General features: G+C 42.7%; 1 protein-coding gene across 1 annotated transcript in view; it reads right to left on the reverse strand.

The window, feature by feature from the left end:
- Window positions 1-24,405, reverse strand: part of SNAP23 (synaptosome associated protein 23) — a 137,912-nt gene extending 113,507 nt beyond the window's left edge. Inside the window, exon 1 of the mRNA XM_069208756.1 lies at window positions 24,287-24,405. The gene's annotated coding sequence lies outside the window, so the exon portion shown is untranslated. The remainder of the gene's footprint in view (window positions 1-24,286) is intronic.
- Between the last annotated feature and the right edge of the window lie 1,456 nt (window positions 24,406-25,861).

Genomic DNA, 25,861 nt, shown 5'->3' on the forward strand with positions numbered 1-25,861 from the left:
CCACTGTGAAGAGGAAAGATAACTATAATGGAAGCTTTTGGGGGAAAGCCCCACTTCCTACTGTCCTCTTGCCGCGTTTGATTTCTGAAGCTCTAACACGAAGCAGAGGTGCTAAAACACACTGGAGACAAAACGAAAGGGTGCAGTATCAGTGACCGACACATTTTGCTGGTTAGGATGGTTGTTTGTCCCAATGTTGCCCTTTGAGCAAATAGAGCAGATACACAACACCTTGAAGACCACTAGAGAGTATATCTAAAGAAGCTAAATTGTGCTAATTGAGAACAGGAAGGGCCAGGTATCTAAATCCAGGTGGTGGCTTGGCTTAAGAATATGGCTTAAAGACACAGAAGGAGGCATTGCGATGAAATATGAAAAAACAGATATCTGACAAAGCAGAGTATGGAACAGGAAAGTACATTGTCCAGTCCTTTGTGAAAACATGTTGATGTCCACAGCTGCATCGTCCGAGAGCCACATATAGTGACCATGCCATACATAGAATGAAACAAGTACACACTTGACAGATTTTCTCATTGCAACCAATTTGCTCAAACACCCTTCTTGGTGCCCACCGACAAACTTTGTTTTAATTGGAAAAGGGAACGCTAGTTAGTTGGAACATGCAGAGCATCACATAAAAATAGTCTACAAGAAGGAGACAGACAAATAGTACAATGGGCCTCTCATCTAAAAACAGTCCTTCTAGCTGTGGCTACCGTCTAATAGCTTCCTGACATATAGGGCCTGATTACAACTTTGGAGGAGGTGTTTATCCGTCCCAAATGTGACGGATATACCACCAGCCGTATTACGAGTTCCATAGGATATAATGGACTCGTAATACGGCTGGTGGTATATCTGTCACTTTATCGTCACTTTTGGGACGGATTAACACCTCCTCCAAAGTTGTAATCAGGCCCATAGTGTTCTGCAGGGAAATGGACATGATTGTGGAACAGAAAAATATTAAAAATTCACACAACAAAGATGAGGAACTCAAAAAATATGTAAGGTGTGGGCAATCTGCACAGGATATCGCAGGAACTTGGAAAACTGAATCACAGAATACTTAGGGACGGGTTTAGATTTCGGCAGGCAGGATATCAGTTGTGACGGAGTAACAGGTCTGCCCAAATTTAAATCCGGCCATTAGTGACTTGGCAGGTTGGTGATTTCAGGTACAGAGATTTTACAAGCTAAAACCTTGGACTAATTCGAAACGGCTACCCTCTCATTAAGAAAGGGAGATGTCCCCGAGTAGCTGTAAAACATACCGAAGAAAAAATGTGCAGAGAACACAGGCTGGGCAAAGACAATTGTGACCCTTCCTTGAGAACATATTCATGACACCCTATCCAAGCTTGGCACAGGGTATTTTTCAGGGCCCGTGGACAAGAGCAGGCAGGGTCTATATGTCCATTGTGGGGCTTAGGTTCCAGAAAGTGGTCCTCGGATCTGCCAGAGCTTTGTAGAAGAGCAGTTGTGTTCTTCAAGCGGCAAGAGCAAAGCTGGACACAAAGTAGTATGGACCTTAAAAGGAGATAAGGGGTATGGGTTGATCATAGTAACTTTGTACACCTTATCTGGCACCATGTTCTAGAACTCATTTGTTTTCACTTTCTAGCAATAGAATTTTGAACAAAATATATATCCTCCGTTTCAAGAAAGCTCACAATAGAATACTGAAGTTAAATAAGGGTTTTAAAGAAATGTAATAAAACGTTTTCAGCATTAATTTAAAAACACGTCAATCTTAAAGGCAGCACGGTACCCACCCATCTAAAGATACAAGCCAGAAAGTAAAGCTGGACCGGACAAAAATAATACTACTGATGGTATGGACGTCGCCTCACACATCGAAAAGGAAAACGGTACTTCCGGCTACTAACCACTGTGTGAAATACAACAATCGGGAACTAGCTTGTTCTCGAAAGGACGTTTATACTTTTGTTAAACACAGGGGCTCCAGGGCAGTATCCTATAAAATAACTCACAAGAAACACTTTTACCCAAAGCTACCGTTCCTAGCACATTGAAAGTGCCCTAAATGTATAAAATGTAACGTCATAGCCCTTGTCATTATGATGCAGAGATGAGGGATTGCGGGACTCCACAGAAACGACTGTGGGGCTTAATACACTAAATAATCCTGCTGGTGTGGACAGCAAACCCAGACTAAAATACTAAAGAGCAAAGAAAACACAGTCCATGACTAGTCAGGCAGCTTAATTAGAACAATGGCGTAACGAAAAACAAATTAAAGCAAAGGTGTCACAAATGGAGCAGGTTTCTACTTGGTAGCTATTAATAGCTTCCTTCTCCGTTCCCCGGGTTATAATTAGGTGTGCTCGGACAGCTTTAGTTATCTCTTGCAAGGACGTCCGTGAAGAAGCCGGTCCCTCCGATTGCGAGTGGCTGCTACCTCATAGATTCACGTAGGGCACTCAGAGATTGGCAGCAAGTTAGGTCCTTTGTAAGCAGTGGTTGTTGTGCCCTGTGTAGCATCACTCCGTACCCCTGGCAGGGTGCCGAGGAGCCCGTCTCCTTAGCAGGTTTACACATTTTGTGATCCTATGTGAGAAGTGTTTTGGTGTCGTGGGCGACGGCCTAGAGAGGTGATATTATCTTGGGGCACCACACCCTATGATGGGGAGGAGTGGGAGACACAGGCGAGCAAATAAAATATGTAATTAGTTGTTAGAATTCACTCCGCTGGGCCCATGTCACGTTTCTTGGTTTCCATTATGCCAAAGGCATGGATTTACCTGGATTGTCCCTATAGATAGTGCAGATGGGGGCAGGTGGACTGAAAACACAGGCTGCTAGTCAACACCAGTTTAATCAGAGGAGGAGCAGGCTAGCCTGAGTGTACACCAAGAGGGAGCAATCACAGAGGGCTTACTAATCCACATGGCCACATCTGCAAGGCAGGCGTGCTGCCAAATAAGTAAAATTGGAAGTTTGTGTCGACAGTTGCAGCCATGCCCCCTTTAAAATGCAAGGGACTCTACCTACACCTGGACAAATAGACTTCCCCAGCTAGGAAGGAGGTTGAAGTGCACTCAAGATTGGCAACCAGACTAGAAACATTTCGAAATAAAAACAACTTTTGAAAGCACCAAAAGACCCATTTAAAATTTCTTTTTTTCCATATTTTGGTTGTAAATTAAGAATATTTCATAATGTGTGTATACGTTTGATGCATGCTTGTTTCTGTATATCTGAGTATCATTTCGAGGTTCAAATAGAAGAGATTGCTTCGGCTGGGGTCCCCAGATTCCAGCAGTGATTCAGTGGGGTTTCACAGATGTTGAAGGTGAAGAACCTTTGCCCTACTCAATTTAAAGGTATACAGACTTTGCTCACATTAATTACGATGACAGACATTTCCCAGCATAAAGGAAAAAAAAAAAGAGAAGTCACCGTGGGGTAAAACACTGGTGTCCAGTGTGCGTCAGTGTTTGTCCCGCGGTGAAATGTCCACAAATCCAATTTAAGATGAGATTATTTTTTTTAATGCACCTTTTTAATGACCCCCACTTGACAAAGTCCTGTGAAGGAAGTACCATTCAGGTCAATCTGAAGACCAGTATCCGGTCACCATAAGCCTCACCCAGGGACCCCCTTCGCTATTTAGTGTGATGGGGTCTGGAACAGTGGAGGTATTGGATGTGGACCAACACTGGGCCAGACCATTGTGAATACTGAATCAGGGTCAGAAAGTATATTTGCAACGTACCAACTATTCTTTTTGACGGGTCAGCTGTCCTAAAGATTCAGTAAGTTGCACTGGACCCCTCCATGGGATATGGTATTTACGGTTTACTGACCCGGCCCGGTGTTAGTGAAGCGCTTCAACTGGAATAAATCACACCTATAAGGTCACAAGTATCTGAGAGAGAATGCTAAAAGAAAAAAAACCTATTATTGCTGAGTTTCTTGTAACTATGAAGAGCTTCATACCGCAATTCTGCTATGTATAACCTGGCAAATAAAAAAATGCTACTCTTTGACACTTCAATGGCACTGAATTTCCCAACTTCGGGGAGGTGGGAGGCTGATTCGGCCTTGTCAGGATTCGAACTTGTGTCCAGCAGATCACCACACAAATTTAGCAGTAACCATTTAAATCACTGAGCCATCCTATTAGTAACCCTTTGAAGGCCATGAGGATGCAGAAGGGGGAGGAGGAGCCGTTCAACGGGTGGCTAGACGAATGGGGAGGAGATGGCTTCAGCGCTCTTCTGCAGTGTAGTATAGACGGGGAGAGTGAGGTGTAGGATCAGACGATTTTGGGGCATATGAGGGGATACCTGCTCTGTGTGCATTCCATGCTGTGTATAGCAGACACACTGTCATGATCTAAAGAAGTGGATTTAAAAGGGATTATTATTCTGTTAATCAGAAGTGAATTTAGCAGATTAAAGTGTAGGATTGTCATGATATCACAGTCCCGGGTTCTTGAAAGGGCCATATTAATAAAGCACATGTTTCTTAGACAGCAGGTGGGGTCTTGGCCTTGAACTGGTGTTTCAGAGTAGCAGTAATCCATGAAGCTTCTCAGCGGCAAGAGCATTGTATGAGGTGGGACTTCCAGTCAGTTTTGGGTCAGCCTATTGTTACAAGGTTGACTTCTTGTCAATTTAATTTTGTTGTGTCTTCTACAATCGCTTTGCTTCCCTTCTTGTGTTTGTCCATCCCCTGGAGCACAGATCTTTACTCCAACCAAGTTTCTGAGTGGATGAAATGTATCCTCCCACCACTGATATCAGGTCAGTTCTCTTGCATTTGTGTTTGATTATTCCATGAGTGAATGTCTTTTTCCTCACATCTTTCCCCATCCAACTCGTTATTTTTGCCAATGCAAACAAGCAACAGCTCACAGTTCGCCTTTTAAAACTGAGGCCTATTGGCTTTGCTAGTGTTTGTGTTTTTAGGAGTCGAATTGAGCACATGCCTTGTGCAGCACTGCAGAGAAGATTATTCTCGGGTTACAATCTAACCTGCTTCCAGCTCATTGAGTTACACTGAGGGGCTGTTTCCTCAGCAGCAAACCTCTGACTAACACAGACGTGAAAGAATGAATCAGCTGACACACTAGCTCCGGTTTGTACAGTTTGAACGCTGGGGCGCTGTTTATTACTATTTCCACCCTGTTGCTCTTGTATCGCTGGTATTCGGGCCACTGTTAGCTGAAATCGTGAACACTGGTGTCTCTCTGCCTTTGGGGTTTGTCAGCAAACTTACAGGAAACCCATGCTGATGTTGCACGTGATCTGCTCTTAGCTGGGTGCAACGCCTGAGGTTAGTGAATGTCTGCCCTGATGTGTCCACTGTGCTTCTAGAGTGATGTCCATAAGGAAGACGAAGCGAGCACGGAAGCGTGGCTGGATTTGTAATGTATTAAGTCACTACTTTAAAATAACGTACATTTAGTTGTGCTTTGAAGCTTGATATCGGTGCAGTTTCTAGCGCTTGTGTCGTCAGTGTGTGTGCAACTGTTTGTGCATTCTACTGGTACCACCTTAGGGATCCTCTGACTGGACTTTTCACTTTTTCTTGGTTAAAGACAGCAACGGACGTGTCTCGCTGCAGGACACTGAGTGCTGCAGCATTTATCACATTTTTTAAAATTCAGCGCTGTCATCAGGACCGGCAATGGCAATATCGGGCGTTTTTAGAAGCATTTTACAGGCCCGATTCACAACGAGCCTCTGCAGTCGCGGTGGAGTCTCCCCACTCTCGGCGGAATTTCTGCAATGGGAATTTCTATATGCGGAGATCCCGCTACCAGTGCGGATCCTCTCTGTGAATCAGGCCCATTGTTAGCACCTTCGAAGCACTGAGCGGCAGTTGTAACTTTACACCTTCACACCTGCACCTTGGCCTAGTTATGTGTTCTGAAATGCTCATGTTTTGTGATGGAAGTGACCAGCAGGGCCTTACTTCAGACTCAGATCCACTATAAACAGTGCCGCCCGCGTGGATTTAATATTGTCGTTTTTGGAGATCACAGCAGCAGCGGTCCTGCAGCAGTTTTCAAATATGGCAGAAATCGGTTTCTTTCGTGCTGCAAAATAAGCTGCTCTGCCTAGTAATCTTTGTAATTATGTATTACATGTCAAGTAGCTCTGGCCTTGTGTACGTTTATAACTAAGACTCCCACACTTCCATTTTTACTGATTTTTGCAGATAAATACAGACAGAGAACAAAATGCGTTTCCTGTCTGTATGTATTTTTAAAAGTGGAAATATCCCTAAAAGTTTGCTTCCTTTGAGTGACTCTCCTGCTGTCCTTCATTAATTCTAGGCCAACAGCTGACCGGATAGACATCATGGAGAGTTAAAAAAACAACTTTAAAATTCATTTCTCTAAATAAGGCACATGTTAACAAATATTTGTATATAATGCTAATATTTAACTGTGGGAGTAGTGTTTTGTTATATTTGTCTGCTAAATTAGCTAAAACGTGACAGATAGCTAAGGATCATTGTGTAATTATCACTTGAATAAATGCAGAAATATATAATTTTACGTCTCTATTTACTCTCAAAACACAAAATAAATATGAAAAAATGTCAATAAGATGGCCAAAAACTAAATATGGATAAATACAGTCGGAAATGTTAAAAAATAAATGCCATAAAACCGGGAGCCTTATTTATAACCAAAATACAAGGAGCAGGCCCGATGCGGACTATCATTCTAGAAGGGGACAACCATTAGATTAATGTTGGAGTAACTGTCGCATTCATGGCTGTCTGGATGTTATGTTAAGATTCTGTGAAATGTTTATTTTTCTTTTCTAGTTCACATTTATGCAGACATGTTCCAGTCAAGAGTTTAATTTACATAAGTGTGATGATAAGAGATGGGTTCCACCTATACTTAAGCTAATACAGCTTTTGAAACACTGAAATACCTGTGATTTCCTTTTCCTATAGATAACAGCAGCATAGTTAGGTTATGCTGCGTGATCTTACATTGGTGTGTGGCTTTATGTGGACTTGATTATTATCATTTTTTTATGGTGACATTTAATTGTGTTTCATCTGTTTAAGTAATTACGCTTGTGTGTGAATGCACTATAACATTTCTATCTTTAGATGTGTTTCTGTGTTTGATGTTTTTCTTTGCAGGGTACAGGGCTGCCACTGGAGACGAAAGGGCACGTCTCACCTCTTTACAACGTAAACAGCAGCAGCCGGCTGATGCCAGCGCCACCCACAGGAACACTTTTCATTGCCACAGGAAAGTGCCGCTATTTGTTCATGAAAGTGGACAGGGTAGAAAGATATGCACAGCTCAGAAGGCATTACTTGGAAATACAATGAGATGCGAGTGTGTCACTTCTGAAGGACAATCAGACTGCAGCAAGACTTCTTTACATCTCTGAAATGTAAATTGGATGATAGTGCACGTGACACATCCTGATAGACAAAGCTATAGGCAGGAACTTTAGGAAAGAACTTCTTACCAACTAACAAAGCATTCTGTTAGGCCCAAACCAAGATCTGATTGATAAAAAAACAGCATGCTTTTACAACCTTTCAAAACCAAAGTAAAAATCTGTACACAAATAACAATTGTCAAAGAGCAACCATATAGCTATTTGTTTGTCGAGAAATTGGCACTAGAGTGTGTTTAAATATATACTCTGTGTGTGTCTTAGTACTCCTAAAGTAACCTTCCTGCTATCCCACGGAGAAAGTTATTTCAAGCTAGACAACTTTGACAGAGTATCTAGGTGCATGACATTAAGGCATGGATAATGACACCATTGGCATCAATTATTTAATAATTATATTAGATAATACTTCACACCATGTGCCTGTTGAGTCAGCATGGTGTTGCTCTGACCCGAGCCCTTGGCAGCATGTGTACCTGGTATCCGGACTTATATATTTGGCCCGTCATCACACTAATCTAACCTGTATGCAGAGGCCCCTCGGGGTCCAGGACCTGACCTGAAACCTGCAGGTGCGCACCGAGTGTTCACTCACAGTGGACAAGATTTACTGTCCCTGTCCTGCATGAAGAACATACAGTGGTGGTGGCAGCCAGCCACGTTTAAGGACAGATAGCGTGGACCTTTTGATCTCAGTCGGTAGGAATGTGGGATAATAGACCTCTCGTATAAAGTGCCGCTGTAATGGGAATTCTCCGAACCTTGTGATGACATTTTGGCTGTATGTTGGGTGCCTTTGTTTATGTAGGTTGTGTGGAGCACATGTGTAAAAGTAGGATTCTGCGTGTGTGTACAGAAGTCTGAATGTTGAAGCCACTAGGGTCCATTCTGGTTGCTCCTGGTTCAGCATGTCCCAGGACAGAGCATGATGACAGCTTCCCCAGATGGAAGACATGCATTGCATGCATTCCTCAGGTTGGGAGTGCTCCCCAGAGTACTCAAAACACTACTATATGTGCTGGGCTGATGTGTGCCTGACCGCCAGCCTCCCAGAGGTAAGGGGGCATTACCTGAATTCAGCATTTTATTCAGGAGGAGCAGAGGCCCTCATAGAGCCCATCCGCCTGCCTGATTGCTGCAAGGGAGACAAAGTCTGCCAGGCCCTGCAAGAGGAGAGACTATCAAGGATGAGAAGCCCAGTCTGTCCCTAGTCTGAGGAACGCCCAGCACAAGCAGACTACCTGAGAGCAAAGACAGGAGCAACCCATGCGGCAGACGGTCTCCCAGTGCCTCCATGGTTTCCTGTGAAAAATGCAATATTGTACCTATTTCCACTGTTCAGCCCGGGGGGGGGGACTGCAACTACCTTGCCGTACTGATTGGCCCAGTCAGGGCTGCAACTGTCTTGGTGTTACCAACAGGCTGAATCAGGACTGCAGCTGGCTTGATGTACTCACCAACCCATGGCAGAACTGCAACAACCATAACAAATGCCTACACTATGGTGCCAGGGCCTGCCAACAGGCAGATCAACCTAGCAGCCGCGCGGACAATAGAAGCGGGTCATGCCCGGTTTTCCCTGGCTGTCACTGTTGACCTACAGGCAATAATCATGGACCTCCACCTGCATTGGGTGTTAGCTGATGAGTTCACATTACAAGAGGGCTAAGACTAATAGAGTGAAATTAGTTCTTGGTCCATGCTCCAACAGATTGGCCGAAAAACAGGAAGACAGCGGATCCCGTGCCGCTGCCCAATAAGAAGCAAAGAAATCTGAGTGAACTGGAGACCAACCAACTGTAAGTAGTAGGCGGGTTATAAGACCTTTTTATTAAGTTTGTTTGTTTACAAAACATTTCGCTGCAAGCGCTGTGCAAGCGAAACCTAAAAATGAATCTATGGTTCGATTTAGGCTGGGACAGTGAGCTTTGGTGGACTGAACTGGGGCTTGGAGATAGGAGAGATAGCTATTCATCACTACAGTTGGGCTGAGGTACTCATTTCTTTCTACTGTGTCCATTTTGTCACAGGCAGAGGAGTGCAGGTGTAGTCTCGAGTATTTAAAGTTAAGACACAATCGTAGAGCAACGATTCCAAGGTTACTGAAGCTCAAACAGCTCCTTAAAGTGAAAGTACACCATAGCTGCCGAGAGTATTCATGTTGTGTTTGACACTTGATCGGCGTCCTGGCTTCTTAGCCAGCAACAATGTCGATGCTGGGACTTTGGGGCCCACAGCTGCACCGCTAAAAGCGAAACTACAAGCCCGAGGAGGCATTGGCTTAAAAAACAGAACTTTCTGAAGACGACCAATAGCATGGGTCCACTTCACAGCTGCGTGAAAAAAAACTGCAACTTCCGGACTGTATTAGATTGGCGGTCAAATCTCAAATATTTGCAACAGAATTCTAGATAGTGGCGCAGTTATAAAGTTTAATAAACATATTTTGGACACAAACACGTGTGATGCAAGTTTCTAACTTCTACTAACTTTCTACTGTCACTTTTGAAGGTTCCTAAAATAGCCTCCAAGGCAAACTCTTCTTTGCAAACAAATAATCTCCCGGATGGTCTCGACTACCGTTAAATAAAAAGGTGCGATATTTGCTAAAGAAATGAAGAACGTTACACCAGCTGACTGCGCAGCTCTCTGTCGGGAAGGAAACAGTTCTGTCACGTGCACATTTATGAAATGCGATTACAGTACTGGGTTCCCTGACATAAGAAGAGCCTGGCAACAGAAAAAAACACAACGTAGACTGAATTGAAAAGCATCGATACAGACTGCCATTTACATGCGACAAGTTCCAGCCTTCATAGCGACAATCAGAGCAGAGCAGTCACATCCTAGAAAGAAGTAATCCTCTCCAGGCTAAGGAGACCATGTTCTCACCACTTCTCTTATACATTTCTAAATTCAAACTGCGAAGCTGCCCCGAGGCGAGATGTGACAAATTAACAGACCAGCAAAGCAAATAAATAACTAAATGTCTATGCATGTCTCATCTGTTCTCCTGCATAGTGAGGCCTCCAACTGGATGCCATCGTGACACCTGTTTATGCTAAAGCAGTCATTGCAATGGGTGAGATTCAATTACTAACCTCGAGTGTGGTTTACCAAGGAGCATTTTATTGTTTACGAAATGCCCAGAGAGGAATGAGCCCTGTCATTATTTGGAACAACTCTACTAACCTTCATCCGGTTCGGATTATCCCAAGAGGCAGCTCTGGGCGTGGCCGGAGGAAGGGGGTAAACACTGCAATACACCACAGTGATAGAGAAAGGAATGCTGCATGTAGAGATTAGGTTTTTAAGAAACCTGTACGTTAGGAACGGAAACGTTCCACATAGACACCACTCCATGTATTCACAGTCACAAAACATTCCATAAGAAAAGACCAACACGGGGTGGGGTGCGGGATGGTGAACACAAAGTCTATCGACCATGCTGCAGTAAGACTGATGGCTGGTGGCACTTAAGTGTTATGCATGAGCTATCAGTCCTTTTACCTGTACCTCAGGGAGAGGTGTCCACTCACACTTTTGTAAAATTCTCTTCTGCCCCTCAATTCCACCCCCAAGATTTATCTGTAGGGCTAGATTACATGTTACACATACATAGAGCGTGTCTGTGTGAACGATGTTCTCTTAGTAATAATATGTATTTAAAAAAAAAAAAAACTTTTTACATATAGGGCCAGATTATGACCTTGGCGGATGGGATACGACATCACAACAAATGTGACGGATATCCTGCCCGCCGTTTTACAAGTTCCATAGGATATAATTGAACTTGTAATCCACCACGGTCGTAATCAGGCCCATAGTGTGCTTCAGGCCATACCTTGGAAGACACAACACAGTTAATTCAAAATGGAGGATAGATGCATTATGGTTGAAGCCATCATGATTTCTTGACCTTGGAGCTGCCCTAAGGGGCCTGCATCAAGGACTCCTTGTAATTTCAGCATCATCTGGTTTGTGGGTCACAATACAAGATAAACCCATAGATCATCCTAGCAACACCATCTAGATAAAAGTGATTTGGCTGACTTTTCATAATAGGTCAATGTCTTTGGCCTCATTTGAGATATCTGGTCTGTTACTTACCAAGCTGCATACCCCCAACTATTTGTTGCTTCCCTCCTTCTGCTGGTGAAAGCCAGCCGAAAACTGGGAAAGTCCTTGCTGCTCTATTGGAACCATCTATCCACAACATACCATCCACAAGATATCAAAGTTATAAGGTCTGGTGTACCACTAATCCCTTGGGTGGCAGGCTGCTCAGTTAGTTCCTCTCTCCCCAATTAGGCACCATACATCTTGATTACAGCACTTCTGACCCCACCTTCGCCCTCTTTCAGAAGGTATGTGGAGCTTGTTTTTAGGTTTGGCTTGATGCCTTAGTGGTCTCAGATTCATTAAGTTACCCTCCTTTAGCCTTGAACTGAGACCAAACTCTGCCTTATTGCATCTTAGCGAATTAGTATTCAAGTCAATGGTCCCCCTAAGCTTATGCGATCGCATTCCAAGGGAAACCACCTGGCATATGTGCTCGGTGGCCCAATCATAGGTCTTTACTTGCATAACTATTTTGCCAAGAAGCAACAAGGCTGAATCATAATTCAGGTTCTTGGACAGATTGGTGGTTCGATCCACACATGCACTGATTGGTGGCTAATGAGCGAACCAACATTGAAGAGGCAGTACTTAGATACTGCGTAACACGTGTTGGCTGTGGTAATCTACTGATCTGAATAACTGTTTAAACTTTGTAGTCATAACTGTAGAAACCCCGCACCCCCACAGCGACACCTGCAGAGAGGATCCAGAGGCTCCCCATGACACGACTGCCCAGTGACAAAAGAACCCGATGCCTGGAAGAAGCACTACATCCGCAGCCCCCAGGACCGAGAGGAACCAACCACCAGCGCAGGAGTCACCAGCAGGCAGCCCTCCAACCTAGCCCAGTCGGTGGCTGGCCCGAGAAGTCCCCCTGTGCCCTGCCTGAATCGCCAGAGTGACCCCCGGGTCCCTCCATTGACTTCAATACAAAACCTGACGCCTTGTTCACACACTGCACCCGGCCGCCCCTGTGCCGCCGAGGGTGTATTTTGAGTGCCTGTTTGGGACCCCCCCAGTGCGCTACAAAACCCCCCTGGTCTGCTCCCCGGGGATGCAGGTACTTACCTGCTAGTAGACTGGACCCGGAGAACCCCTGTTCTCTAAAGGCACCTATGTTTTTTGGGCCCTACTTTGACCTCTGCGCCTGACTGGCCTTGTGTTGCTGGGTGTCTGGGGTTAACTTGAAACCCCAACGGTAGGCTACCTATGCCCATGAGACTGAACTTGTAAGTGCTTTACTTACCTGAGAAACTAACCAATACTTACCTCCCCCAGGAACTGTTGTTTTTTACACTGTGTCCACTTTTGAAATAGCTTATTGCCATTTTTGCCAAAACTGTGTACATTACTGTTTTAATTCAAAGTTCCATACTTAACTGTGTGAAGTACCTTACAATTTATGTACTTTCCTAAATTCTGAATCTTGTGGTTCTAAAATAAAGTAAGAGAAGAATATTTTTCTATTTAAAAACCTATTGGCCTTGAGATAAGTCTTTGAGTGTGTGTTCTCATTTATTGCCTGTGTGTACACAACAAATGCTTAACACTGCCCTCTGATAAGCCTACTGCTCGACCACACTATCACAAAATAGAGCATTGGTATTATCTAATTTTGCCACTATCAACCTATAAGGGGAACCCTTGGACTATGTGCACACTATCTCTCACTTTGAGATAGTATATACAGAGCCAGCGTCCTACAATAACTGTGAAAACTGTGCAGTCATGAATAGCAATGAATATCTAATGGACTGAACTGCCAACTTATTCATGAACTGGTTTTAACTGTACATGGGAATGTATCATGCAAGATGTATTATTCTTGAAAACATTTAAAAGTGTATATCAGTCCAATCATATACTCTGAATATATGTTTAAATGCAAATTACTGCTGGACTGTGTTTTTTAAGTATATTCAGCAGTTCTGCTCAGCACAATATCAAAGACTCGGGTAAGAAATGTTATCATGAGTGACCACTTTGTCATACAGGTTCCAAACCTGACACCACTTCCTAGAGGATGTTTTGCCTTCTTGTCCTAGCTATCGCTGGCATTCCAGTCACATGGTCAATCCAACAGAAGTGTAATAGAACCCAAGCCCACTGGACAGCAGTGATGAACAGCAGTACTCACCACAGACGCTGCCAGAAACCAAAGAGTCAGAAGAAGCAGACATCATATGTGCACAGCACTTCATGGTCCCTCAAAAATGCTATCCAGAGGTTTGGACGTATTGGGTAAAGCGATGAGCAGAACTGTGTCACTTAAACTCTGCTCAAAACAATATTTAAAATATGCACTCACAAGAATCTGCAGTCAAATAACACACACAAAGCAATAAATGAGCAATGGCTAGCAACTTATTCATAGTACCAGTCAGAGAAGAACACAGAACTCATGGACTTGGGAGAGGAAATATTTTTACAACAATTCTGAACAGACTACACATTACTGAAGACAGATCATTTGTTTATTTTTGGAAGCTATGTTGCTCCAGGATTCCTCCCTGCTGAATAACCAATGTGTTAGCCTTACCCTCAGCTTTTGATACTCTGAGGTTCTTAGAGGACAAGGGATTTAGATGATTTGCTTCTAACTAGCCTCTATGACATGGAGGAGAAAGTCTCTGACTGCCAAAGTTCAATGTTGCACTCGCTCAAACAATCCTCCCACTAGTCTTAACTCATTTTTTTGGGAAGTCATAAAACTCTGGTTTGAACGCATGAGCCAAGGGCTTAGGTAGATTTCAGAGTTTCTGGAGCGTCACAAAGCTCCCCAAGAAGAAGCATGGAAATATAATCAAGTCATAGATTGTCATACTAAGCTCCACTCCACTACAACTTAACTCCTGCAGAATGTCCATGTGGGAAATTTCTGCATAAAACCTTTAAAATTTGCCTTGCTGAAGGGGCCATTCTTTACTCTGGGATGAGTTAACAGTTACTGTTCAATAACAGATGGAATGACTACAGTGCTGTATCTTTATTTTGTTTCCAGTAGTGTCAACAAGAGGGTAGAATCCGTCTGTCGCTTTAGTTTGTCTGGCTAAACCAAACATGAGCAGTGTTTCACACATATAAAAAAGCACACTCATAGGGTAAAGCTATGGCTAAATGTAGCTGCTGAATACAAGCAGCACAAAACTCCAACTCTTTGTGACACCACACAAGCTTAAAGGGAAAAGGTACTCTACTGGGATCTATTTGTAAGGAAACATTTTAGCCAATCCGAAGCCAAATGCCAGCAATCAATATTCCAGAGCATTCTGACCCAGTAAGAGTGGTCTGCAATTTAAAAGGCTGCGGACACTTCTAATAATACAATTAGGTCCCCAGCACCACCATCAGCCACCTCCCGTTGTAGATCATCAAGAACAGACAAGTTCTGTTGTCATTGCCCCGTCCCCTCCCCCCACCCAATCCGAAATGTGCTTGTGGATAGTCGTATCATCTCGGATTTCCACAAGAGCTTGGCTAGATAGGCTGGTAGAGATAGCTCTAACATTGCAAAGGTGTATTAGATCCAGAATTTGCTTTCTATGAAAAGGCGTGGTTAAAGTTGCTGTTCAATAGCATGGACTATGCAATTTTTTGTGAGCAGTTGAACATATTGGTAAATAATTAGCTAACAATTGTACCACTTCTTTCATGCAGTGTGGGGACATACATCATGCAGAAACTCAGAAGGCATACTGATAGCAGTTAGTCTAAGTTTGCACTGCTTTATTACTTGGGGTAAACTCGCCATATTATAAATAAATGGCAAGAAATTCTTAAGAAACTACTTTGTTTCCCCAGGTACAATGTCAAGGCTCGGATGACATTCCAATTCAGAAGATGGTCTTGGTTAAAAAAAAATTTTTATAAAAAAAAAAAAAAAAAAAGGTGAAAAGAAATACTACTTAAACTAAAGCTCTTTACTTCCCCTTTCAAGGCCATTAAATAAAAACTGCTACCTTCTGAGTCGGCAAGCTAAAAAGCTCAAAAGGCTTGTGCCTTAAGAGATGGAAGCCTAATATCCCACTGAAAATTAAAAAACAAAAAGATGAAAAACTAGGCACCAAATACCTAACACCACCGGAACCGTCTGTGGCAGCTGAAAAGGCATCTCAAGTAGAAGACTGAGCTTCTGCCTTCTCCAAGCACTGGCCTGAGCACACCAGCAATTTGCTGAAAGCCATAAGAACCTTAAAGCTAGATACTGGCTGAGCCGACACCCTGGCTCCCCTCAAACGCAACCCAACTATAATAGCTGGACCACAGGACAGCTCGTACATAGAGAAACTCAGGCTGACAAAGCACCATCGCAAGCAACTACAGCGCAAATGAAGAACAGGTCATGACATCACAGATAAAGACATCTTCAAATCAGTTCTAAGAAGCTGCCACCAGCACATATGGTTCAGAAAATGGAGCCAACCCAGTGACTCTGAGACCTTGGTAAGTAATCATGTAACAATGAATAATGGTCCCCCCCAGTGGGGGGGGAGGGGGGGAAAGGGGGGGGGGGAGAGAGTGTAATCCTCAACTTCCACGGCAGTGGTTGTACCACTAAAAAACCCTCCGACTCAATAAGGTTCTTTCATTATTATGTCCATTTTAGTAGGAAAAATATACTTACATTTAACTGAAGGAAAAAACTATACAAGGTGCTCCTAAACAGTGACAACGCATTACAAGTGAGTAAGGTGTCAATAAAGACCATCAGTACTATTTACAAGGCAATAAAAATGAATTTGGCAAAAAATATTTTTGAACACCCCTAATGTAGGTGTCTAGAATCTACTAACTTTTTTCAAAATCCAGTCCACATTACAATTTTATGTTGACGTTTCGACCCAGAATCTGAAATTCATTAAAAAGGGTCATCATCAGGACAAAATATTATTGTAGGAAGCACCTAGAATGATAAAAAATATCAATTCTCCAGAATTGTCAATCCTTAATAAGTGGTTAATAGGCAAAATAAATCTACTAGTAACTTGTATGTTTATCATGTTTGTATAACATTTGCATGGAGTCAATGAAGAAACATATGACCCCCTATTCTATAAGGTAGTATTTCACATGTATCTTTCTCTTTGGGGGCTACAATTATACCTACTGTGCACTTAAAATAAAACCCAAAAAGGCCTTGCCAATAGAGACTATCCAAAATGTTAAGACTAATCCATTCACAAACAGAAACAAAACGTTTACGCAGAGAGGTACTCACCCCTCAGTAGTTCATCAACGTGCAGCCATTAGTCAGTCCCTTCTCATGTAAAAATTAATTTTAGCATAAATCACCAAATTTCCGCATAATCTTGAAGATCATCTACTCACAGGCTCCATCAGACCCTTGCCTCTACCATGCCTTCTCCAATGGATCCTAAAAATCAGCGATGTTCTAACACCCATTCTCAATGCCACCATCATCTAAGCCACATTCCTGGACTCCCAGAAACATGCCACCATCATGCCCCTGCTCAAGAAACCTAATTGAACACCTCAACAACCACCAGCTCCATGATGACACTCTGGATTCAGGCCCAACCACAGTACAGAAGCAGCACTTATCACCATCACAGACATCAGCATGATCCTTGACACAGGAGACATGGCCCCGATTCTGCTAGACCTGTCTGCAGCATTTGACGAGGTCACACCCCCATTCTCATCTGGTGCCTCCATAAGATTGGCATTTAAGGACTCACTGTCTGCTGGATCTGCTCTTTTCTAACAGATAGAACACAAGCTGTTAACCCGGTTCCTTACACCTCGGAAGCAATTAAATGTATGTAGAATACCTCGAGGTTGAATCGCTCAGCCCCCACACTCTACATGCTCTATCTTGCCAAAGTCATCCGCATACATGACTTCAAAATCTTCTCCTACACCAGCGACATGCAACTCATACTCTCCCGCTTGGACAAGATCAACACAAAACATGTTCACCACCTGCATGAACAACGTAGCAAACTGGATGAAAGCCAACAGTCTCAAGATCAACACAGACAAGACAGAAGTAGTGATCTTCGGCCACAACACCTCACGACGAAACTCCAACTGGTGGCCAACTGAACTTGGACCCACAACCAGAACCCAGTCAAAGAACCTAAGAATAATTACCAACAGTAAACTAGACATGACTGCATAACTAAACACTGTCACTACATCCAGCTTCCACACCCTGAAGATGCGGAGGAAGATCTTCGGATGCCTTCCAAGCAACACTAAAGAAATTGTCACTCATGCCCTAGTCTCCAGCAAATTGGACTAGGGGAACAACCACTAGCTGGGATCACACAGATACTCACTAGAAGACTGCAAACCACGCAGAACTTGGCAGCCAGACTCATCAACAACCTCCTACCTAGAACGCACATCACACCACAACTCAGGGAGCTCCACTGGCTCTTGATTCACACACATGCTCAATAACTACATACACATCACATTTAAGGCATTACACAACTCAGGCCGTACCTACTTGAGTAGTCACAGCTCCTTCCACTAACCACCCAGACACCACTCCACAGGATTCCCACGCGCACACACATCCCATGCATACACAGAACCAAATCATGAGGTCAGACGTTCGTTTACATCAAAGCATGGAACTGCCTCATACTCCACATCAGAGCCTACTACTCTCTTCTTAAATTCTGCAAGAAGCTGGAGACTTGGGTTTTCAATTGACTAACCTACCACAGGCGGAGCTAGGCTCGCACACAGACCACCCCAGTGTCAAGATACCCTTGCGGGTGGTAGTGTGCTTTACAAGTACACATAACAATACCAAACCACGAAAATTCCTCTACACTGAATGATTCTTTAAAGAAAATTGGCTAAACGAGAGCATAAGCAGTTGTCCAACAAACCTCCTAATCAGCCAAATGAGTCATAACAGAACTTTGTTTAGGAATTAATTTAGTGGATTCAATGCTTTCTAGCTGAACACAAGCCACTTGTGTTTCCATAATCGTCTTCTAGAGTTCTACCTAATAGCACACACAGTGCTAGTATTGTCAACTAAAATGCTAAAGGTATTCACTGTCAAGGCTCTCAAACTCAGCAAAGAAGGAGGGGTGAAAAATCCTCTCTACTTAATGAACTATTGGTATTCGACAAGAGGATCCTGCAAAATCTCTCACCAGACAAAACCTTCTATCAGACAAGACAAAAATGTTAGAGTGGAACTTCTAAAGTAATCCCAGAACTAGAGTTTGATAGATCAGGAGGGTAGGATCAGTTCAGAAGTGAACCCTCTCCTGAAGTACCCTGCCTTTCCCAGATGACAGGTAAGCTTGGACAACGCAAACATCAGATGCCATCAGAAGGTCCAAGTAAAGAACCCCATTAATGTTTAAAGTAAGAACAATATTGGCTAAAAGTTTCACTATTAACATAATTTGGACACTGTTTTTACCAGTCAAAAGAATAGACACTTATGTGTACAAGTCACAAAACCTAATTTACAAATGATCTGAACTTTTATGGAGTCAACTAAAATGAGAAACTTACTACACATTTTCTAGTTTTGTTGCGGTAATTTTAACACGTACAGAGAATTTTTTGATGGAACAAAAAATGTATCTGTCAATTTAAAGGTATAGTGAACTACATTAAGGGCTCAGCGGGTGTTAAAATTAGGTATGTCTACCCTTACAAAGTGCTGCATGCTACCATTGCTTGGGCTTACCAGAGCAGCGGCCTTGCCTCTAACCTTGAAGTTGGTATAAGCCTCCTCTAGACAAAGGCTCCTTTCATCCTGTCAGGTGTCTTCTACGGCATCATCGGACACAGGGTTGTTTGCTCTTTCAACTCAGAATGAATAAATCTATTTGTATGGTCAGGATCATGCAGGATACTTTATTTGGTTGCTTCATGCTACTGCTGTACACCATACAGCAGGAGACATTTTTTGGGAAAAGCAATATTTTGGTGGTTTCCGAATAATAAATTCCCTCTGTCTTTAGAATACCCCTTGCAGGCTATTAAGTGCTTCATCTATTCACTATTTAGAATGTATTTCTTGCAGATGTCAGTCTTGTGCTCAGTAATAAAAGCAAAAGGGCACCTAAAGCTAGTCAGCTCCTGGGTAAGCTAATTTTGCACGTGGAATTCATTAGCACAATTCTTACTACATACAGTCATTAGTACCTGCAACACAGGGTTGCCTTTGTGTTTTTCAAAGGCCATCAAGGTTCCAGTATGTTTAATTAATTTAATTCACTTAACAAAAATTAATCTTCAGTATGACAGAAACATTTAGGTCGTTTTCATTTTATACAAATTTGGATGATAATGTTGAAATCTTCAGTTGGTATATTTTAAAGGAACTGCAACATTGCTTTCCTGATCTGCACCGACGTTGTTTTGTTGAAATATAACAAAATGCGCCTTTTTTTACCTTAAAAGCGGAGAGGATATGATAAATAGTTATGGTTTTGTTGTCCTCATAATCAGCGACTGAAATTTTGACATGGTGCCTGGCAACATAAATTTACATTGCTGAAGCTCTACTCGAACTGAGAATAGTGAACTGAAGTGCAGAACAATATGCACAGTAGGGAGTAGAAGGCAATTTAAAGTAACACAAACCATGCTGAAATAGATGCAGTGTGCTTTAGACAGGAATTTAGGAACTGGGGCCCCAAGGAACATGTTGAGGATACATTTTGAGGAGTGCTGGAGTTTCTTTTTTCACCCTCCCAATTGAAGTCATTTTTCTGTTACCCAAAAATGCACCAACATTACCTACGTGAATTCCTTTAAAAACAATGTTTTTACATGTGGAATTTTGAATACATGTAATGAAATCGCTCTTTCCATCTCATGGTTGTTTCAGATATGGTTTAAGGAAAACGCATAGCGTAAATACATGAGATGTACTCACACGTACTGTTTCTATTTAGTTTAAGGGCGGACATCCTACATCATGTCTGTTGTTTTTAGGTACGTAGTCCAGGGGTCAGCTTTTGTGCCATTTTTCAGATCCACTTCCTTGGGCCATCTCTCACGTGGTCTGTAATAGCATAACTTCACTTTAATGAAGTAATTGCTTTGGGTCCGTTCACGTGGCTCCTGCTTCACTAACTCCTTACACAGCCAACAAGGTACTAAAAGGAGAGCCAATGTTTCTTTTTTTGGACAACCGTCGGTGAAGTGCTAGGTTTTCAACTATAGCACATTGCATACTTTGGCTTTTCTTTTGGACGTAATTGGACAGTAACGTCCTCATCCTGTAGTGGTGGGAGACCCGGATACTGAATATAAGAAAGGAGGGAGGGTCATTAAAGGTGATTTTCTCTAGAATCAGAACCAGAATATCAGACAATCGAGAAATACTTCACAGAAGCAAACCACTGCTCAGCCGGCACACAAGGTCGCTTTATCAAAAGGTTACATAGAGATCTAAGACAATAAGCTTGTTAAAGCTGAAACTGCTAAAGAGGGTGCAAAATTATAATAAAAACCATCCTGCATCCAGGATCCATGACACAAAAGGCTCTTCCACTCTTGGGCCCCTGTAAAAGAACTCAAATCACACCTATTCTGAGTCTTTGGACTGTGCTTCTATGCTTTCTATCCAGGTCTGAATGTTGCTTAATACAAGCAAACGGGACACAAGTTGTCCCATTTTTATCACTCACTTTTCAGGCTAAGTGCAAATATAATTGTTATTCTGGCATACTGTTGATACTAGTATTGTAGTTGTGCATCTCTTAGAAAAAAAGAAAATATTAAAATCCTACTGATAAAAAACAATATGTAAAGTCTTAGTTCAAAACAACCAATTGCTCAGAACCTATTTAGAGAACCTTAGAATACAATGGTCGCAGAAATGTAATGCAATACACTTCATCACACAAGTTGAGATTGAAAAATAATGCAAACAATCTAGTACGCTAAATGAAAAGAACATTAAAATGATTAGTTCAAATGAGCTCTAAAGTGGTTTTGGCTCTTCTGGAATATTCTATGACACAATATTGCAACAGACAAGGAAAAAGACATGCTTCTTCAAATAGTCCTCTCCAGAACCAGCTACACACTTTTGAAAGGCTAGAAAAAGGGAATGTGTTGGGTCTTGCTGTCCCTGTGTTTTCCGTGTCCATGCACTACCATGGGTATGATGCTGCAGGGAATGTTTCTATGCAACTAGGTGTGTTGGTCTGGCAGTGACATCAGTCGAGATCAGATGCTGAGCAGGAAGGTCTCATGCTCCTGGTGGGATATCCTGTACCTATATCAGTGGCCTAACTAAACTTGGGTGGGGGGCTGCAAACTACATGGAGGTGCACCCTCCAAACCCCTTCAGGTACTCTCTGGCCAGGATACTGTGCTGAGGGTGCCCCTTGAAGTCCACCCCCCAACCCACGCTGCAAGGGCTGCGGGGGGCTTTGTTACGCCACAAACCTATATATACTTTAAACTGAAACTGATGTTCTTAAGTGTATCCTGATCTACAGATAATGAAGCAAATTGTTTAGTTCATTCTGATCACTGCACACAAAGAACTTTGCCACAGAAGCCTTACACTTTCAGCACGCTTTGAGATTTAAGTAGTGAGTGAAGAACTCCATGGTTCAGGACGTCGAAATTGCTTCTACAGGACCAAGAAGAGGAAGCTGAAATTTTCCAGGTTACTCACTCACTAAGAAAGAGCCGCTCAATTAACTAAAAAAAACATGACAAGGATTGCATAAGATAAATTCTCGAAAATACTCAGGGGATAACCCAACAAAGACTTTCGGTTTTGTACTGAAATGAATTCAGCAGCCTTTCCGCATCTGCTTCATTTACACAGTAAGCACACTTCTTTCAAAGAGTAAACATAAAGGACCCTGTGTCTGATAACATTGATGAATGAAATCAAAGGAATTTGTTTTCCCAAATATTTAGAACTATTTGACTCGACTAATGAAACAAGCAAAACTATGGGTGAACTCTTAAAGTGTCTTAAAGTCTGAAATGCGGCCTTACTTCGATGAAAGACAAGGAGCTGCATATTTTTGAGAGATATGAGATTGGGCAGGCAAAAACATCTGTTGAGGATACATCATACGATCCATGATAATTTATCACCAATGCAAGATAAACTGCCAGATAAGAGCAAAAGAGCAACTGGCCAAGTGAAATGACATCTTCACTCTGAAAAGCTTAGAATCCTTATAATTTAACAGTGTCTTACATCATTTCTCTAGCCTCGTACTAAACCAAATACAAATGTGAATGGGCGCCCATACTACCAGCACACATGATGTGTGCCTGCTCGGCACTTGATTCTTTCTCATGCTGAAATAAGGCAAACATTCAAATTAGAGCATATAGAGCAAACGGGTGGGGCAATCAATTTCGTATGTACCAACGTCATGATGTTTCTCACATAAATTATGGGGAAACTACATTTTATGGAATGGCACTAAGGGCAAGTATGCTGGACAAGTACTATGCAAGATCAGAACCTTGAATTTACCTAATACTAAGCCTGTGACTTAACGTACATAACTTCATACAAGACATGGCAATTATTTGAACATTTAAACAATCTAAAATCATGTGAAAAAGTCAGGGTGCGAAATTGAAAGCAATGCTCATTTACTTTTTCTATCAACGTTGAATAACACTACTGATAAGCTTCTATGATATGGCGCCACATAAGTTTGAAGACAACAGACTCAAGAAGAGGCTGGTACTATGGGACTGTTGTCCAAGAACAGCAAAGAATAGCAGACCAGTTCACATCTCACAAAGAGCTGGACATAGGGAAAGGAGGCTTCGAACACTTTATTCTCTAATGAAGACTCAGATCACAGAGCATTTCCTCTAGAGAAAATGCCCGTATTTACCAGTACAGTTATCTTACAACTATTATGATCCCCTCTAAATTGCTGGGCACACAATGATCTCAGCATCAGGTGCGTTAACACTGTAAAATATTTTTAAAATGCAGGCTCTTTGGGACTAATTAAGTAATCTAGAACAGTCACATTTGGCCTTGTTGCTAATGTCTGTGCAGATAAATGTATACGTTGACTGTTGAACACTATTTTTCCACACATTGACCCAAAAATGATGGGTTCCCGAAATAAGTATTTTTACAATTGCAACACTGGGCTAATGTTTATAAATTGTTTTCGAGTGGGAATCTTGCACCAATTTAGTTGTATTTTTAACCTAGAGCACTGTCCTTATGCGTTAGTATGCTACCATCCCCTCTACACAGCCCGATTTACACATGTATTCTGGACACCAGAAACGCGTCGTCCTGCAGTTAGCGCTGTATGCATCACATTCCTTCACCTGACAACACTGGTAACACTTTAACATTCACCCTGAATTGCTGTTGACATTTGAAGAGGTCTGTGCGAGCTCCAAACCGAATTTATTATTCAGGGTGTGTCCATTTCATTTACATTTCTCTTACAGCGCCTCCACCAATCACATCTGGTATTTTGTAGCAAATTTAGTATTTCACAATAATGTCCACTTTGTCGAGAAATTAAGCCCAAGCACTGCCGGAAGGCAGTCTTTCATTTACCACTATTTTTAGCAAACAATGTTAAGAGTGACTCAAAATCAGCAACCGGATGGACAGACTTACTTAACTCTCATGACATCAGCTGGATAAAACACACTTAAAGGGGGAGGGGGGGCTTTCTTATGACAGTTTGTTAAAGCACAATATGCCCCGCCTGTTTACATCCACACATAAGAACATTTCTTAAATCAGGCCAAATGTTCCCGAACAGACGGCTTACCTCCGGACTCCCTGGAAAGGATCACCACAATCCGAATTCCTTCACTTTCGCTCTAACCGACTTCAATACGAGGAGCCTAACTCAAGGAGCAGTCAGTAAACTAATTCAGACAGATTGACAGCCCGCAGAGTGCGCTAGGAAGGTCTTGGAGCCTGTGCTGCCGAACTAATCCTGTGATTGGATAGAAAATAAGTGACCTGCCTCCCGAAAAAAACAAGAAGTCCCGCCCATCCCGGAAGAAACAATCCTGCTGGTCCCCCGAACGGAAGGCGTCATATTTCAAAAGTGCGCATCAGCCGCCCGGTGGCCGTTATTCCAGGCGAGAAAGTGGGCAGTGAGGACTTTCAGACACCGATGTTTGTTTTCGTGTGTAGCAAATGGGATACGCTGTGGACCAGCTATTCCCAAGAAGGTCGTGTTATATCTGCGTAGGGAGGTCTTTGTACCGTACACAGACTCTATGTAGACACAGTACCACAGAGAAATTCGGGGCAGTTGCTAACAACTTTTCTATATGCGTCAGTGATGGAAACTTCTGCCTGACACCACACTCTGACATCATGCACCAAGTATTGCGGAAAATGTATTAACGTTTGTTGTATAACAGGAGGCATAAAAAGATACCCATATACTGACAGAATTGCGCAATGTGAAAAAAAACTGTGATCAATCCTGGCTGCCCACCTTTCAAATTGTGTCATCCTAGGGAAAATATTTTATTTTACCGAGCGTACTTTTCTTCATGATCACATTAAATGCGTTTGAATACGTGAGTTCTGGATGTGCGACGATAATAAAAAACCGACCCTTTTCAGGCGGGAGACTCCTGATTTTTGAAGTCAGAAAGGGTTTTATTTTACCTTTCTCCTGCCTAAAATTGCCGCTGATTCCATATAAGTAAATGGGGGGAAATTAATTTCCCCGATTTTGTTTTCAAAATCCCCCAGTTTACAGGTTTCAAATGTTGGTATGTGTGCTCCATAAAGTTGTTCCACCTGTAATAAGAATCAAAGCCACATTTAGGGCATACATGACTAACAATCTCCGTCTAATTCACTAATGCCTTGTCGCAGAATACCTCTTTGCACTCCTTATTTTTGGGGCGTTTCTATGTCTCTCAGGAGAAAAAAACAGGAAGCAAGCTAGGTCTTTGTAGTGTCACACCAGTGATGTAACTGGATGCTGGGCAATACGTATTCTTGTCGTGCTCAAGGTGTGTGGCGCTCCCCGGCACCTCTGTTGTTTTTCCCCCTATAAGGCTGTGTAAGTTGGTTTACCTGTGGTCAGGTGACCACGGTAATAGAGGTCGGAGGGTCAAGGGCGTGGCAGCAGTGAAGCAGCGTCGAGCACGATAAGCTTTCGTGTCGGCCCGCTGTCATTGTTGACATACGCAGGCCCGGTCCGTAAGCAAATCAACTAGCGTGTCTGCTGTACTTATTTCAGCAGTAGTGCCGACTGTCGCCGACACTACAATTTGGCGATGAGGGTTGTCAGCCCTCACCGCGTGAGATGCCGCATGGGCTCCGGCAGTTACACCGGATCGCGTTACCTAGCAACAGCGTCACTGCCGCCTCG

The sequence above is a fragment of the Pleurodeles waltl genome, chromosome 9 (assembly GCF_031143425.1).
Source record: "Pleurodeles waltl isolate 20211129_DDA chromosome 9, aPleWal1.hap1.20221129, whole genome shotgun sequence".
Classification (NCBI taxonomy): Eukaryota; Metazoa; Chordata; class Amphibia; order Caudata; family Salamandridae; genus Pleurodeles; species Pleurodeles waltl.